A 17,446-nucleotide genomic window follows, 5' to 3' on the forward strand; every position below is an offset into this window, starting at 1 on the left:
CGATTGATGTATGCGTAGGGGGAATCTATCAAAACTTACAACCCTGGGACATTCGCAAACAAATGACCAACACGCGACCGACGTATTGAACAGCAGATTGCTCACATTCGTCATTCGAGCACAGGCGCGTGCCCAGGATTTTCGTAAGGGGGGGGTTATGAATCTAACACATTTTCCAGTTCACAGGTCAAATTTCTTGTAATAAATTAGATAATTAATATACTTGGATTTTACCCCCAATGAACGCAATCAATGTATTTGCTATGGATGCTTCATGTTTTTATTGCATCATATAAAAGCACCTGCTTGAATATTTCCAAATTATTAATATTTTATATTTAATTTCTCAAATATAATTTTTAAACAAAAAGTATGTGCACTCAACATTGTAACAACATTAAAGAGATTAAGACTACTTGATGTCTTAAAGACAGTAATAAATAAGGTACCACAGTTCAACAATTTAAATTCTGAAATTTAGGCATCGAGGTTTCTGTGCGAGTTCTGACAGTATATCGTCACAAGTAACTTTTACATCACGGTGAATGTTCAGAGCAGCTAACCCATTTAAAATCTTTCTTCGCAAATGGTATTTCGAAGATAGGTCTTCAAGTGCCTCAAAGTTGAGAATGATTTCTCATTTGATGTTGTTGTTACCGGGATCGTACATAATATGAGCAAACGTGTGTTTACCCAGGGAAATATTACTTCACTGCACATATCAATTGCTTCAAGAGCATTTACTGGACGTCTTTGCATTGCTGTAAGATGACGATACCACAGTTTCATTTCAGTGTGAGCGTCGTCGCCTTGTAATCAAGGTGTCCCGGGTTCAATACCCGGTGAAGGCTAATAGTGGTTCGGATCTCACTTTAAACTTTAGGCCCAGTCCCGATTAGCCTTACTGTGCATAAAGTGGATTTAAAACATAAATTCAATCAACATTGTACTTGTTGTGGAGATGGTTTTGCTAAATATTGTGTACATTTTTGGCATTGTATTATTATATTATTGGTCAAAACATTTGTTTGACAGTCGACAAACAAATACGAACCGCTTCAGTAATTAACATTTTCTACTACAGTGTCATTAATGTGTCATATTCATTTTCATATTAGGTCTATGGAGAGGAATTTTGTATAATGTTAACGTTATGGAACTGCGAAACCAACTGTTGAAGGGGCCACTCCCCCCTTCCGCTCCGAAGCCCAGTACCGCACCACAGGATCTGTCACTGAGCCCGACAAAATCTTGCCAGACAGTGCTCGAAATGCAAATTCGTAGCCGAAAAGGGAGGGGATGTTTGATCGATTTTGGAAATACGAGGGGTACATCCTTGTATGGATCAACATGGAGACAATACAGTAGGTGGAGGATGCTCAATATGAAAATTATTCTAATTGGGGTATGATTTGTGAAACTTTCTTAACTGAAGGCAGCATCCCCTACTTCGACCACTGATGCCAGAAAAGATGCTTTCAGAAAATGAATTTATTACTGCACACGTATATTACTTATTGTATTTGTTGCGTTTGTACAAGAGAAATATTCAGAAGATTTGTAAGGAATCTTTACAGTTAATAGGATGCCTATCTAGTCTATCCCGTGTCGTAATACAAACTTTATCCCTTTCCTACAAAATAATAAAACTGTCCATGCCAACCGTGATTTTATAATGTGGTTGCATACATATACACTAGCGACATTAGTGCCACTGCTCCGACGCCAGGGTTTCAAATACCTTGGTGGATCTATAAGATAGGTAATATCGTTTTTCGAGGGTTCGTGAACAAAACAAAAAGTAAATGATTTTAAAGTCCATTTTATATTCAGATACGTTAATCGGAACTGGTCTTAAAGTTTAAATCGGGATACGTACCACTGTGCAATGCACCTTCACAGGGGATCAAACCCAGGACCTCTTTGATTACACCACCATCGGTGTGGACCCTGAAATCATTGAGGAAACTTGTTCATCATAATGTTCTCTCGCCCTGCGAAAGTTTATTGGTGATATAGGGTGACATCCTACGCACGTCTTCCAGACATACACACGCGGGCACACCCCTCCCCTGCACACACACGATTGTATGCTTACAGCACATGCTGTGCCCTCCCAGAAAAAACAATTCTAAATCCGCCTATGGATATATCTATCAAATAATGAACGTCACTTACCTCGACAGTTCCTTGACATAATTTTGCAACAAGGTTTGCAATATCTTCTGTTATGCCTTCTTGTTGAATATCAAGAGTCTGAAAGTTCGCACGTTTCACTCTCGCAATTCGGATGGAATTCCTCTGAACTTAAATCGACCTTTTCTGACGTTCTATTTGTGGAAGGTGAAGCTTCAACTTCCATTTTTTGTTTCTTTTTGAAATAATCTAATAATGTATTTCTCCTCTTTTTTCTATCCATCTTTAGTTCCACCTCAAAAATCTATTACACATGCAGAAACGTAACACACAACACGACCACTTCGACTTGCTACCTTGCAGACTGCAACTCGCTACAACCCCAGTGAACACCAGGACTTGGGACAAAGATACCGGGCGGTCGAATGTCTGAACCATGCATCCAGCTTGGTCCAGCTCAAATTACGTCACCAGTGTTGACAGCAACCAGTAGTGTCAGTGTCAGTAGTGTTGGCAACTGCTAAATTATTTACGCACAAATTCAAGCGAGATCTTTCACACATGTTACAAGAAAATTCAATAAACTGAAGGCTGGAAATTGGTTGCGAAAAAAATATCTAATTTGTAAAGAGCACAAGAGTAAAACGTATAATATTTTGGCATATTAATTGCTTTTATTTTGTTTATGAAACTGACTGGGCCAGTTGCGCTATATAACGCATCCCTCCCTTCCTCCCGGCATGCTATTGTACAAAACATCGATTGCCTACTTCGTAAAACCATGCCTCACTACTGCCTGCAACAATTATTATTATTATTATAATTATTGATATTTTGAAATAAATATGCATCCAGGTGCGAAATAAGATTTTGACTTACTTTGCTACTAATTGTAGTGATTCAAATCTCACAGAACTTTGCTCTGCTGGTATAAATGGTATAAGAAGGGGAAAGAAAGAAAAGGGAAGTTAGCAGCACTGTCGTAACAGGAAAGGGAGGGTCATTCTCCTAAGAGGGTCATCGTGGGTGAAAGAAAGGGGAGGAGGGATTCCTTCAGTTCGCATTCCAAGGGTTACGGCTGTTTTCTTGACCATACTGAGAAGGAAATTCTCCTTCCTTTTCAGTGACTAAGGAATGAATGAATGCTTGTGCATTGCTGTAACTCAACTCCAATATTATCAAAAGTAATTGAAGGAGCAACACATTTCTCATTGCCAAATGTAAACATTTTACAATATTGGCAATTTATGAAATAAAATGTATTTCTGCTTTGAATTTTTTTAAATGACGAAACCAATGGGGGGGGTTTTAACCCCCACCAACCCCCCCCTGGGCACGCCACTGTTCGAGCACAATAAACTCTACTAACCATAACTTCCAAGCGAATTTCCGCATTATCCCAATGCCAACTGCTCGAGCACGAATGTAGCAGGTGTATTTGGACCTGACGAACGGTACTGACATCTGGCTGCCGGTTTGAAAAGAAGACCAAGAACGAAAGCGACGTCTAATCCTTTTATTGCAACAAGATGAATATCCTTTCCAGTGTTTTATGTTGATTGGATGAAATGAAATTGAGGTGAAGCAGTGTTCCACAGCTAATCATCATATTTGACTGTCTTATAGACTACCTAGGTAGCAAAAGTTACTTTAATTATTTTCATAAAAGAATGATGTACTGTATCTTAAAAATGTATCGGCTTTATTCTTTATATTTTGTCATTAATATTCACGTCAGTTTTCATATTTTTTTCCTGTCATGTTGTATTTTATCCATTCTTTCATCTGTTCATTCTCTTGCACAGATTTTAACTTCTTCTGGCTAGTTTGATCCATCCTCACCTTCCTTACAAGTTTCCTTCAGTTCTTTTACCACTAGGCTTCCGAGCACGGAAACTTTTCTATACTCTTCGATGCGTGCTAGATGGCTTTCCCACCGAAATGTTCTTTCTTTAACTGTTCTAATAATATCAGGGGATAAATATTCATTATTCAGTTTAGTATTAGGCAACTTCTTTTAGGTCTAAATATCTTTCTTTTGAGTTTTCTATTGTAGTATTTACTTTCGGAAATGTTGGACATCGCCTGTTAAAAATAGAAAAGCAGTATTCTGTGTATTTGCTTGATATGAGTATTCTGTGTATGTTTTTGATGTGAATATTCTGTGTATTTTTTTTTTTTTTTTGCGGGATACTTATTCTGTGACCAGCAAGAGAAATGTCATATACTGGATGTCTGTGTGTGTGTGATTAAACCTTAATTTGGTGTTTCGTTTCTAACATCGCCATGATCTAAAGATACTTTATAATTATTATAAAAACTTGTTTTTGTTATTGTCACACAGACGAATTCAGTCGCCAAATATCATGATAATTCTGATATTCGTGTAATAAAGAATAGAAGAGTCTGCAGTAAATAAAATAATTGTTCTATTGTACTCTTTGTCTCTGGCCTCTTTTGAAAACTAATCAAACTAGTATACAGGGGGATGCAAAAGTATACAATTACGGAACATGCGAATAAAAAGTAACTTGTAGTACAATATAATAGCTATAGTTTTATTAAATCACAATGAGGATTTCATATAAATGAACAATGGTGGCAACTTATAAGCGTTAGGTGACAGAGCAGCCATACACTGAAGCTCGCTTATTGTTATTGCAGGCTTGAGCCCACCAATAGTTTGCCTTGTTATTGTATTTCTGAATAAAGTCTCAGTGTTTAATAAAACAAACGATTTCATAATTATACACCTGAATTCTCCCAACTTAATAACCGTTCATAATATTTTTTTAGTTATTAAATTTGATACTTGTCAGTGTTCTGTATTATTTACACTATCCGTGGTCATATCGTTATTTGGAAAGTAATGGGGGATAGGTAAATACATACTTTTAGTTTGACGAAATATCGCTGAAATTTTGTGATATCTTTGCGAATAGTAATGTTTGTAGTGATTTAAGGTACATTTTATTGTCAATATTCTTCCATATTTCTAACTTTAATAAATACTTACTTTTACATATTTAAGGAAAATATACTTCATTTTACATATTTCAACAGGTTTAATTCACAAATTGTTCATATTTCATATTGGAATTGTTCAAAATAAATAAATTATGTGGCTCCAACAGCATTTTAACTCTTGGCTCTTGTTTTGTGTTAAAATTGCCATGCTTTGATGGGTGACCAAGTTCATAGCACGGCCGGCGGAAGGGTAGGGCGAACCGTGCCACCCCCCAAAATTTGAAGAGAAGAAAAAAATAAGCCTATTGAAAACTGTGGTCGAGCGAGATATTCTTTTGCGCTTAATAGTATTGAAATAACGTAAGAAGTCTCATTATTTATTTTATATTTTGATGTTTTACTTACGAATATATTGATTTTCAATTTCCCGTTCCTGCGTAATGACCGGGGGGGGGGGGGGTCGAAATGGAGCGGCATCTGCCGCCACCGCCCAGGGAGGCAAAATGACTAGCAAAAGAAAAGGCCGTGCAGCTTATCGTCTAGTGGCAGTATATGTTGTTATTGTTTTGGAAGCCGGCATCGTTTGTAAATGTACAACAAAGGCAACCGACTGTCGCCGATCACAGAGGGGAAATAATAATACTGCTTGAGGCGGAGTGTTGTGGTCCAATTGTCGCGGTTTAACACGTTGGCATGTTGTTATCTGCCGTTGCAGTTCCGTACCAGCGTAGACTGGTTTTGGGAGTAAACAGTTAGAACGCCACCAGTGCATTAATGCAATGGAAAATAATAAAGTGTTTATTTTGTTTGAAGTCACTCAAATAAGGAATCGTATGAAGAAGTCTTCTTTGCAGCATTTTTGGTAATTTTACGTATGTGTTAGTTCATATTTTGCGAATTTTTAGTCCATATGTATGTAGCTACATACAAAGCCACTTGTTAGTACATATTAATCCTAGTCCTGGTATAATGCATGACGTTTAAAACTCAACGTTAGATAGACCTGAATTCTCTAATTTTCTTTTTGTACGTAACAGCTGTGCATCGGCGCACTGCAGCGATTTTTCTATCTGCTCCATTAGCAACACTGCTTCTTTAGTTGTGTCGCGCATCGCACGGCAGAAATATCTGAGCTGGACTCTACAAGGTGAAAATATTAGTAATTGTTAACATACATGTCAGTGAATATAAAGTTACTATATATGCTCAACGAATATCAATTCGTAATTGGGTTCAAGTTTATGTACACGTACAATTTTGCATAGAACGATTTAGATACATATCCATGTATCATGCATTGCCCTTTGATTTTTTGGCTTGTACACCGAATAGGAATATACATTATATAAACTTTAGAACAAAGAATTCCAGTGGTCTCTAACAATAGCAAAATTCTCCTCATAGTACATGAGGTCTAGTGCCTTCTTTTGCTTTTTGCTTTGGATTTATTAATTAAAGTAACCTGCTTTCCCTGTCATTCTCAATGAATTCCATTTTCTTTGTGAAGTAAATCTCTTTGAATACCTCAATTAGTGGGTTGGTCATTTAAATGTAGTATTCTTAGCATCTAGGTGTTTCGAGTAGGTTAGGGTAATTATGCTTATTGAATTAGTATTTGTAAACTTTCACTTCCTTTACATGTATGTGCGTGCACTGAAAATAACACATTTTTTTTTTAAAAAAAAAAGCTGTAGCCTATGAACTTGTGCAGCTAAATATTTACGAGATTTCTGGAAAATTATAAATTAATTGAAATTACACACGAGAATAATGTTTCCAAAGTTTATTTGATACAAAATTCTAGTCTTAGAAACACTTTATTCGTCAACCTTTACTTAAAAATTTCAGAAAATTATCTTGCAAGCGAAACTCTGACTCGTAGGTTGTCATTACACAGCATTTAAATAGTATTTATATACGAAAGCTGATATATTTTTTCGAATTCAGAGTATGTTTTAAATGCAGTAAAAAAAAATATCTAATCACATTTTTTCATTTGATAATTCGAAAAATAAAGGTACATTATGCAGAACGAAAAGATTGTGTTTTATTATTATCAATATTATTTACGTGCTTTCTATAATCCAGGAGGCCTTAGAAAGAGCGCTTCGCGGCTAACAGCAGACGTCGCTCGCACACTGTTGCCGATACTCTCGTGTCATCTGCTCCTCAGCCGAACAAACAGGCCGAGGTAGCAAGAGGCAGAAGGGTGCAGCGAGCTAGCTATGGCAACCGGGCTCGCTCATTCGGGGACCTGATTGGTTCTCGCAGACACACCCCCATATTGTCGTCTGCTGCAAGCCCGCGAAGCGATCTTTTTAAGGATTCATGGAGTATAATGTTTCAACGATTCAGTCAGAAAACTAAATGTTGTAGTTCGTTGTGTTAAATATTGTAAATGGATAATACAACACTCTCTAACTTTGTGATGCCATGGAAGCTGGAGACACACACGAGCACGCGTGCAGCGTCAACATGTAATGGTTCGATACCCGGTGGAGGCACATAGTGGTTCGGATCCCAAATTAAAATGTAGATTCGGTTCCGATTAGCCTATTTGTACATGAAGTGGACTTAAACCTAAACTTCATACACACGCACACACACACACACGGACAGCCAGGTACAGCACATCAGGCCCAGTGGAGGCGATTGAGTTTCAAAACTAGACGGGCAAGGTGCCGAAACTGAAAGGGGTCCAGGAAACCGATAAATTATAATAGCTTATATTGTGTTCCGCTGCAGGACGGAACCTATTTTCTCACACAATTTAAATTCGGTTCAAGATACGTATTGTTTCGTTGAAAAAATGTTCCTGGACCAAATTTAAATTAATCGGGGAAAAAGTTCCTGGAGAGTATCTAAATAATAATAATAATCCTTTGCGCAACAGCCCTGAAGGGTCTTGGCTTACCTACCGACTGCCAGTCTCCCTCCCACGCTTTCCTTCGTCACCTCTAAGCGTGGAGATCTGCAACCAGTATTGGAATAGTCGGGGGTCAGCCCGACGTATCCCCAGCCGTTAGTAGGTTTCCGGGACCGGATTACGCTTACTCATTCGATGCTCCCAAATTTCCTCCCGATGGTGGGTTGCCACGGCTCGTGCCTAAAATAACAGGTGAAGAAGTATATTTATAGGCAATGAAAACAAATAGTAAGTGCCAGTGCCCCCCCCCCCCCAATTTAAAACGTCTTTTTTGTCTTCATCCGTCCATCTGGAAAATGGTGTCTGCAACAAATTACACACTAAGTCATTTACTGGGTTCATTGTAGAAACCACAGCTCAACACATGAACCCAACACACGATAGGAAACGCGAAACACACACGCGGAACATGATCTCGCGAGAACGCGAAGATTTTGCCACAAGCACTGGATGCGATGTTTTCTCCGACGAGAGAACTGCTTCATCTAGAAGGCGACACCCGTTCAAGGCCAACGCTAGGTGACGTCACCGTTGCCATGACAACCGGCTAAGTTTTCCGCAACCTAGCGGTGTTTGCTCTTGGGTTGGGACGAACTCGATACGTGCGTAGCGCCGAGCGGCGTGTTATTTGAGTATTATCGTGTGCGTTCTGCTGGGAAATAGTTTAATTTAACAAGCAAATGAAAAATGTCAATATTAATTTGAAAATTAGGTGAAAACATCTGCACTTGTTGCACTTGGCCAGCCGCCACTGGTTGCCACCGGCCCTATACGTAGGCCGAATAACCGTATTTAAATAGATCCGGAAAAAGGATTCCTGGACCGAATTTAAATTCAGCCGGGAAAAGGTTCTTGGACCGTGTTTACAATGATCCAGAATAAAGGTTCCCGAAATACTTTAAACATAAAAAGGTTCTTTACGATCCAGAATCCATTTATGCTTGCTGAATTTCTCTCCTGGACCGGAATTGAATTTATTTAAAATTCCTGGACCTTTAATAACCCTGAGATAAGGTTTAGCATAGTGTTTGGGCAAAGGGTGGGGGGCAACTGCCCCCACGCACCCCCTAATTGCCGCCAATGATTACGCCTATCCTATGTGTGAAACATCGAAATTCCAGGTTTCCGTACATGTAATTACGTGTTAATGAGTATCGGGGAGACAGTAGCCTCTACTTTACACATTTTAACAAAAAAATTTGTAGGCATCATTTTTTTAATATTTACATATTTATTAAGTTCGTTTCTTCATTTTTGAAGTAATACCCGTAATTAGGTCATTAGATTCAAGACAATTAAAAAAATTAAAGTTTCGCTATGCCCTGCGTCCCATAAGAACCAATGCTATTTGAAGTGCCAACCAAGGATTTTCACTTACAAAATGGCGGTCGCGAGTACTCGTATATGACGTCAAGTCATACATCCAGGGACTCTAATAACGTCGGCCCAGTGGCGCAACGGATAACGCGTCTGACTACGGATCAGAAGATTCCAGGTTCGAATCCTGGCTGGGTCGAAATTTTGAAGTTTTTATGGAACTGATAATATTACAATGCTGATTTCAGATCCTTAATTTATATAGTTCAGAACTTAACTGCGACGCACAACTATAGAGTGTTAGCAGGAAGTTGTAAATGTTTCGCAGACCAAATTAATATCTTCATCAATTACTATTACAGGAAATTTCACAAATTGTTTGAATATTCATGTGAAAGTGAGACAGGTAAATCGTCGACTTGATTTAAAAAGCATGCCCGAAATATGTAGAATGTCATTGTAGTACAGTGTGATCCACAAGTATTGCTCGGCAAATTGTCCATGACTACTTTCATTAATTTCTTTCTTGTATCCTGTTAGTTCTTAATTTTTACTTATGTTGATGCACAGATTGCCAGCAGCCTATTTGGCGTTTTGTTCGAATTCTTGAAGCTCTCATTGCTAAAAATAAAGAGAATAAACTTGGCGATGGACAATTTGCTTGGTGATACTAATGGATCCCAGACTGTACAATTACCTTAATTGGCATAGTTTCGTTTTAGACGACGTAAAAGTCACGTGAAGGTGAAGGCCAATTGAGGAAATAACAATCACAATAAAGCTTTATCAAGATTCGAGCCTTCGATATATTTCGAAAATTGGTAAATTTCTCGTAAGGGACAGACGGCTGAAATTTGCTAGTTCATTTATTTTGGATATTCGTACTTATGTATTCTGCATTGAGAAACATTGCTGAAGGTGGCATTTCGCTTATTTCACGGAAATAAGCTTTATTTGCGACATATCGAGTAAGTTTTCTTCGTTTCTATATGCCTTCGGTAACGCACAAAATGGCGGTCACAGTTTCATGGTTTCACTTCCGTACTCGGCATGCAGTGTTTCCACCCCACTGCACCCAAAAATACCTTCGTAGCCCCACAAACCATTGACGCATAGCCCAACGAACCATTCATACATAGCCCCACGAACCATTTCCGGTAAGGTTAGATTAATTAGGGTCACGTATAGGTTACAATAGTTAAAAATTGGTTTCGAAAAAAAATATGCGTAGCCCCACACACCATTCTCGCATAGCCCCACGAACCATTGACACATAGCCCCACAAACCATTTGCGGAAACGTACCTTCTTCAGTTACAAAAACACATGTTTGGAAACACTGACCGGGATTACGTCATCACACACAGGCTACATCCACCTGGAAGTAAATGGATGCAACAGCTTTCGTGCATCGGTCACACATTTATATGGAAAAATTGATGATTTACCAGCAAAATTCAATGAACGATGCGAGAAAACACTTCCCCGAACTTCCAGAAGTATAAAGAAACTGCATTCGGGAAGTAATTTCTCCTGTAAATTTGATGAAATCCGTCTGTCCCTTACGAGAAATTTATCCGAAAATTATTAAAATAATATTTGTGAAATATCTGCAGCGAACTACCGTTGAACCTTTCACTCTAAAGTTATCTATATAATTCTAGAAACAAATCCCAAAGTTAACTTCATGGAGATATCACGAAACAAATGACGACACAGAATTAACGTCAAACATTGTGTGCAAAAACATAAAGTTAAGTTAGGGTGGACTGATCTTGTGGACAGTTGGTGACGTCATCACGGAACTGGTGCAGTTTCCGCCCGGTTTGCATCTTAACCTTGGAGTCCGAGGAGTGTTTGACGTGGTCCCATGGTGTAATGGTTAGCACTCTGGACTCTGAATCCAGCGATCCGAGTTCAAATCTCGGTGGGACCTTGGTTAATTTTTCTTCTCGTTTTCGGAATTCTGCAACAATGATAAACTACAAGCGAGGTAAAATTTACGCGAGGGCTGACAATTTCGAATTTTAAAATTAATCGAAATTTGCTACATTTTTGCTCGATCTACACGCTGATTTCTTCTTCGTTGTGGCTGATTCCTATCCTGTAATAGATAGCAATTATCTTTTTTATAAAATTATATCTAAAAATTACGGATATACTGAAATGAAATGGTGAAGTTGTGGACTGGAGATTATAAAATCCTAAATGCACCATAATTTGCTTCTTTAGATAGTTTCTTGGACATAACCGAGATTGAAATAAGACACAATGTTGCAAGCATCCGTGGCGGAGTGGTTAGCGTAGCATCCTGAGCTCGAATCTAGCCGAAGAGGTAGACGGTTGTATTGTGTACGTTCCATCATCAACTTCATCAGTTCAATTCGTTGCGATTAACGTAGGTAGAAGTGTGGCGTAAAAATTCGAATGCAAAGCACCAGTGACGTATTCTGAGGGTTTGACGTGGTTTACCGCAAAAACAATAACGCAAGTAAAATAAAAACAGAAGCCCGACAACTTTTTCCGCCAATTTCTATATCTTTCATAAAATCTCCCTAAAATTGAATCTAGATTTCCCTGCACCAAGGGAACAAGCAGTGTTCTTCCGAAGAATGTAGACTACCCAACTGCAAAGCACTCTGCCGCAGTGTTGTCGATAAAGAACTTTGAGCGGATGACTACAAGGGTAGGCAAAATACTATGAGATGGTGCTTCGATAGTCATGGCTGCCAACATTATCTCTTTCTCCTCTTCTTCCTGTGTTTTTTGTTCCACACTATTTCTCTCACAAATAGGTGAGGAAGGGGAACTGGAATTAATACCTCCACCGGTGGAGGAAAAGTTGATGATCTGGGAATCCAGGAAGAGGAACATGTATACATCCGGGGAAAATTGTAACTTTTAAATTACAATGGACGTTTCTTAAATAAGGGATTGTCCATTAAAATCCGAGTTGCATGCCGATTATGGGACTTTTCGTGCCTATAAATCTGCTCTGAAGTGACAAGATTGATTGATTTGCTTTATTTTACTTTGCTTCTTGTGTCACTTTTGGCTAATTTGCGAAGATGGGGATGAGTGATGATATGATGAATGAACACTCACAAACATCCTTGCCCAGGTCGGGATTCGAACTCGGGGCCCTGGCGTCGTAGCACGATGTGTTAACCACTCCGCCACGGTGGCAGACTGACGTGATAAGGTAAGTGTGTGAAAATATTGAACGGTCCCACCGTCCGAGGGTGTAATGGTTAGCACTCTGGACTCTGAATCCAGCGATCCGAGTTCAAATCTCGGTGGGACCTGGGTAACTTCTTTCGTCCTTTAAGACGGATGCTATTATGAATGTAGCAATAGTTCAAATGCAAATTCAAATAATTGCACTACAACGACATTCTACGTCATATTTCGGGCGTGTTTATAAAAAGACTAAGCATGGTGGAAGTTCCGCCACCAGATAATCTCTATCGTACAGGCTCAAGAAGTGGACAAAATAGGTTCAGTTGGCCTCTACTTCGGAGTTCACCTCCTTTAACCTTTTGTATCTTTCTTCGTTTGTCTCCTTTTCGTAATCCTTGAAATCAAGGATTCCGGGTTCGATCCCGCTGCTGGTGACACATTGCACAGTGGTTCGGATGCTGCTTTTAGACTGTGGGTCCAACTTTGATTAGCCTCAGGGGCGGCTCAAAACGAAATTTTCACCAGGACGAAGTGGATTTTTGTCGTCCCCTACTGTCCACTCTGCCACCACCTCAAATTTCTTCCCTGGTTCGCCTTCCTCCAATAAAAGAACATGACCATGTTATATATTTACTATTTTAATGACGAAAAAATAGGCTAACTGTTTAATACTCCAAATGTTGCAGTTAGAAAACATGTTTATTGTAGGTATGTTTATTTAATATCTACAGAATGACATCAAAAGAGCAGTAAGCTCTTCTTAAATTGTTAGACAATTTTGAAATAAACTTATTATGTCATGCAGAAGTTACTTCAGTAAAATCTTGTCTACACAAATTACAACTCTTTTGAAACAAATAGCCTTTTATCTCCCCTCTCCCCCCCCCCCTCCTCGCTATGTGATTCTTTCTCTACCAAAAATGATTCTTTAAAATTCATATGTGTGGGCTCTTTGGTGAGCAGGGAGGATGGGCTGCCCATTATTTCTCTGACAATAAGTCTAGCCTTGGCACATCCTTACTACAGAGCCATCTGATAGACAGTTAATTCAATGCCTATCTATTAGCGGTATAGATTATTCTTCGTTGAGCCTTGAAAATCACTTATTCGAGCGTGAACCTTTGGAGAAGTAGTGCAGAACTTCCGTCATCCACTTGAACTAAGTAACTCCAGTACTGTCGTTGCGAAACTCTTCATTTTCACAATCACGAAAACAAAAGATTGCCAAGGGAAGAAAAAGAAAACAAAAGACAGGCGCACACTAATTAAGCGCCACTGTGAAAGCGGTGGCGAGCTCACCTCTTGAAGGACAGCCTCATTTAACCCGAACGGAGCATCATCCCACAGTGTGAATTGTGCATAGTTAAAGGAACGTCTTCGTAGCTACAAAGTGTGACAGGAAGTTGTGAAAACAGGAAACAATTACAAAGACGCCAGAAAGAGATATGCGGGAGGAAACGCATCTAGGTTGCTTTACCCGAATACGGCTTTGCGAGTTTCTTTGATGGCAGCTAGCGACACAAACATTTAATTTCAGTCACGGTTCTCTCTCCCCTCTTTTTTTTTTTTTACTTGTTCGATGTTCGTGTTTGCTTCGTTCTTAATCTAAGATAATGATTTAAGGCATTGGCGGACGCGGGGGGAAGGGGGCGATTGGGCTACAGCACCCTCCGAAATTTGAGACAATCAATTTCAAATAAAAGTAGTGAAGAACTAGGGGAAAAAAACAGAGTAAATGTCCCCCTCCCTAAAATAACTCCCAATTTCCATTTTTGAGAGTGAAAAGTTCTAATTATACGAAATATCTTATTGTGTATACATGCCACCCCTCTGGAAAGCAGCTTATGTACAGTTGGATCCATGAGTATTACCGTGCAAATTGTCCATGACTATTTTCATTGATTTTTTCTTACATCCAATGTGTTTTTAAGCGATGGATTTTTATGTATGCTGGTGCAGAAGTTGTCAATAGCTTGTTTTGAGTTTTCTTTTAATTCTTGAATTTCTTATTGGGTCAAATAAAGTGCACGAACATGGTGATGGACAATTTGCACGGCAATACTCATGGATTTCACTGTACAGTGTACAGTAGGATCCATGACTATTTTCATTAATTTTTCTCTTACATCCTGTGTGTTTTCAAGCGATGGATTTTTATGTATGCTGGTGCAGAAGTTGTCAACAGCTTGGTTTGAGTTTTCTTTTAATTCTTGAAGGTCTTATTGGGTCAAATAAAGTGCACGAACATGCTGATGGACAATTTGCACGGAAATACTCATGGATCCCACTGTAATATCGACCTTTATAATTCCAGCCCTTCCCCGAAAAAAAAATCCTGCTTATGCCAGTGATCTGAAGGGAGGTGTACATTTTTAAAAAATTCAAGGAATTCCTTTTACTCTGTAGGGTATGTGATCCTATGTCATATATTGTAGTAGATGCGAGACGCTAGAGTGTAACATGTGACTGTGACATGTTAACAGTCATTTGTTTAAGATTGGATTATACGTATGCTTACATCGATTTAAAGAAGTGCGTTATTATCGAACTATGGTTATTATTGTAGGATGATATAAGACATATAAAATACTCAGTATTGGTCATCCGATTTTTTATTTTCATGAAGTCGGGGACTTCGTGAAGGGACAACAGTGATCGCAAATCTTAGGATCGATAACAGCATGTAGAAATGTGATTTTCATTGTTTAAATTTTGATTTTAATTGTATACGTTTTATCAAGTGGTCAACAAGCGTAGCAGCGATCGCTATATTAGTTTCCCAACTTAAAGATAAGTCACTTTTCAACAGAGTGATTTGAGTATAACTGATGAAACTCGATGGTGTTTTTATAATTACCAGTATTCCCAGTAACCGAGATCATAGACATGTGCACTGGTGGTACCAGTAATGCAATGTCACCATTAATTTTCCTTTTTTATGAAACTTTCCAACTTTTCGTGTAAAAAAATTAATTAGGAGATAATCTCGGGGTTGAGCATTTAACGAGAAGGGGGGGGGGGGTGACAGCTTTTGCGCAGAATTAGGCGTTAGGAAAAGTTGAAAACAACAACTGGTTCTGCTAGTAGAAGCTTAAGATTAGAATTATAGGAATGATTGTGTTCTAATTTTTATTTGACATCAAATGTGTAAGCACATGTGTAATTTAGGTAAGCGTATGCAATTAGAACAATATACATGTGGATCCTGGGATTATTTTGAATGTCTAAGAACTATGAGAACAAATTGTGAGGTACTATACCTTAACATGAACCAAACCAAGCAATGTACAGTGGGATCCACGAGTATTACAGTGCAAATTGTCCATGACTACTTTCATTAATTTTTCTTACATCCTGCGTGTTTTATGTATGCTGGTGCAGAAGTTGTCAACACCTTGTTTTGAGTTTTATTTTAATTCTTGAAGCTCTTATTAGGTCAAATAGAGTGCATGAACATGGTGATGGACAATTTGCACGGTTATACTCATGGATCCTACTGTACGACACAACGAAAAACCCATCTTGCAGGCCTTGGCCCTCGACGGTCTGTTGTACTACACTAGTTTATGAGCTATCTTAAATCACATATCATGAGCGAATGAAAAAACAGACTTGAATTTTTATGAAAAGACTATGACGTTCATGGCCGGTGAAATACCGCGCAGTCATTAAACTGTCATTCTGTTATTTACTCATTTTTGTGGGACGATTTGATATATTGCATACATCGAGTACTGTCAACATGTCTAGTTAAGAATTCTAAAACTGGACACTTTACAGCTGCTGTGGCCTTTTTATTTCTTGTTTACGAGTCATCTGGTGGCAGGTGCGCCAAACGAGCCCAAATTTAGTGAAGCACAAACTATTGAGTGAACCAATCTGTTCCTACACACACTTCTCTCTGCGGTTGATTTTTTATCCTTGGAAGTGTCGGGTAATATTTTGCTCCTACTATGACAATGTTGAATATTCACACCAATTGTTCAACATTTTAGCGAGGTTGCTCTTCAGAAGCAAGGAGCTTCTTATTTTCTTGGCTCACACCGCCTTTAAGCGATTTCTAGCCAAAGGTGCCGAATACTGATTTTGTTACATCCAAGCAGCGAGCAACGTACCCCGTTCTATAATTTCAATCGGTGAGATACGTAAATATTGTCAAGGAAATTGTCCATTGCTTTTTTCTCTTGAATCATGTGTTTTTAAGAAGTGGGAGTATTTTAGAAGCTGGTACTCAGGTTTCTAAGTGTGTTGGCATTTTCTTTAAACTATTGGAACTTGTAAAACAAAGTGAATGGACAGAGTGGTGGACAATTTGCCCGTGACTATTTGCTCTATGACTATTTTCATTAATTTTTCTCCTGTGTCCTACATGTTTGCAAGGAATAGATTTTTACGTATGCTGGTGCAGAGGCTCTCAGCAGCTTCTTTGGTGTTTTGTTTAAATTCTTGAAGTTCTCATTGGGTAAATTGTAATCAAAGTGTATGAACATAGTCATGGACAGTTTGCTTAGCAATACTTATGCATCCCACTGTACAGCTGAAAGCAAAGGTAATAGAAGACAAATTGTCCAACACCATGCTCTTATATTTAAATAATGGCACAGTTATCGCTGTACTATGTAGAGTTTATGCAAAAAGCTCACCTGGTATGGGACAAGGAGGTATTTATTACCTATCCAATAAGAAGGCATTTAAGGAGAAATCTAAAGTTCTTCATGATATACAGAGAATAAATGTTTTTGAGGTGACAACACAGATGATAATGACATTGCTATATATTTTCAGCAAAACCATTTTATCCAGCGCTTGAAGCGGAAAATGTTAGCTGGGGGGGATGTTTGGTCGAACATTGGGGTTAGCTGGAGGGATGCTTCTGTGGTGTAACATGGTGACAATGAGACAACTGGGAGATGCTTTGTGA

General features: G+C 38.7%; 1 protein-coding gene and 2 non-coding genes across 3 annotated transcripts in view; all 3 read left to right on the forward strand.

Moving 5' to 3' along the window:
* Positions 1-17,446, forward strand: part of scramb1 (phospholipid scramblase 1) — a 152,130-nt gene that overhangs the window by 43,649 nt on the left and 91,035 nt on the right. The gene's annotated exons all lie outside the window — the stretch shown is intronic.
* On the forward strand, positions 9,473-9,545 carry TRNAR-ACG (transfer RNA arginine (anticodon ACG)). The gene has a single exon. It is a non-coding gene; the product is annotated as a tRNA-Arg (tRNA).
* On the forward strand, positions 11,210-11,281 carry TRNAQ-CUG (transfer RNA glutamine (anticodon CUG)). Its single transcript has one exon. It is a non-coding gene; the product is annotated as a tRNA-Gln (tRNA).

This window comes from Lepisma saccharinum, chromosome 30 (genome assembly GCF_977018435.1).
Source record: "Lepisma saccharinum chromosome 30, izLepSacc3.1, whole genome shotgun sequence".
Classification (NCBI taxonomy): domain Eukaryota; kingdom Metazoa; phylum Arthropoda; class Insecta; order Zygentoma; family Lepismatidae; genus Lepisma; species Lepisma saccharinum.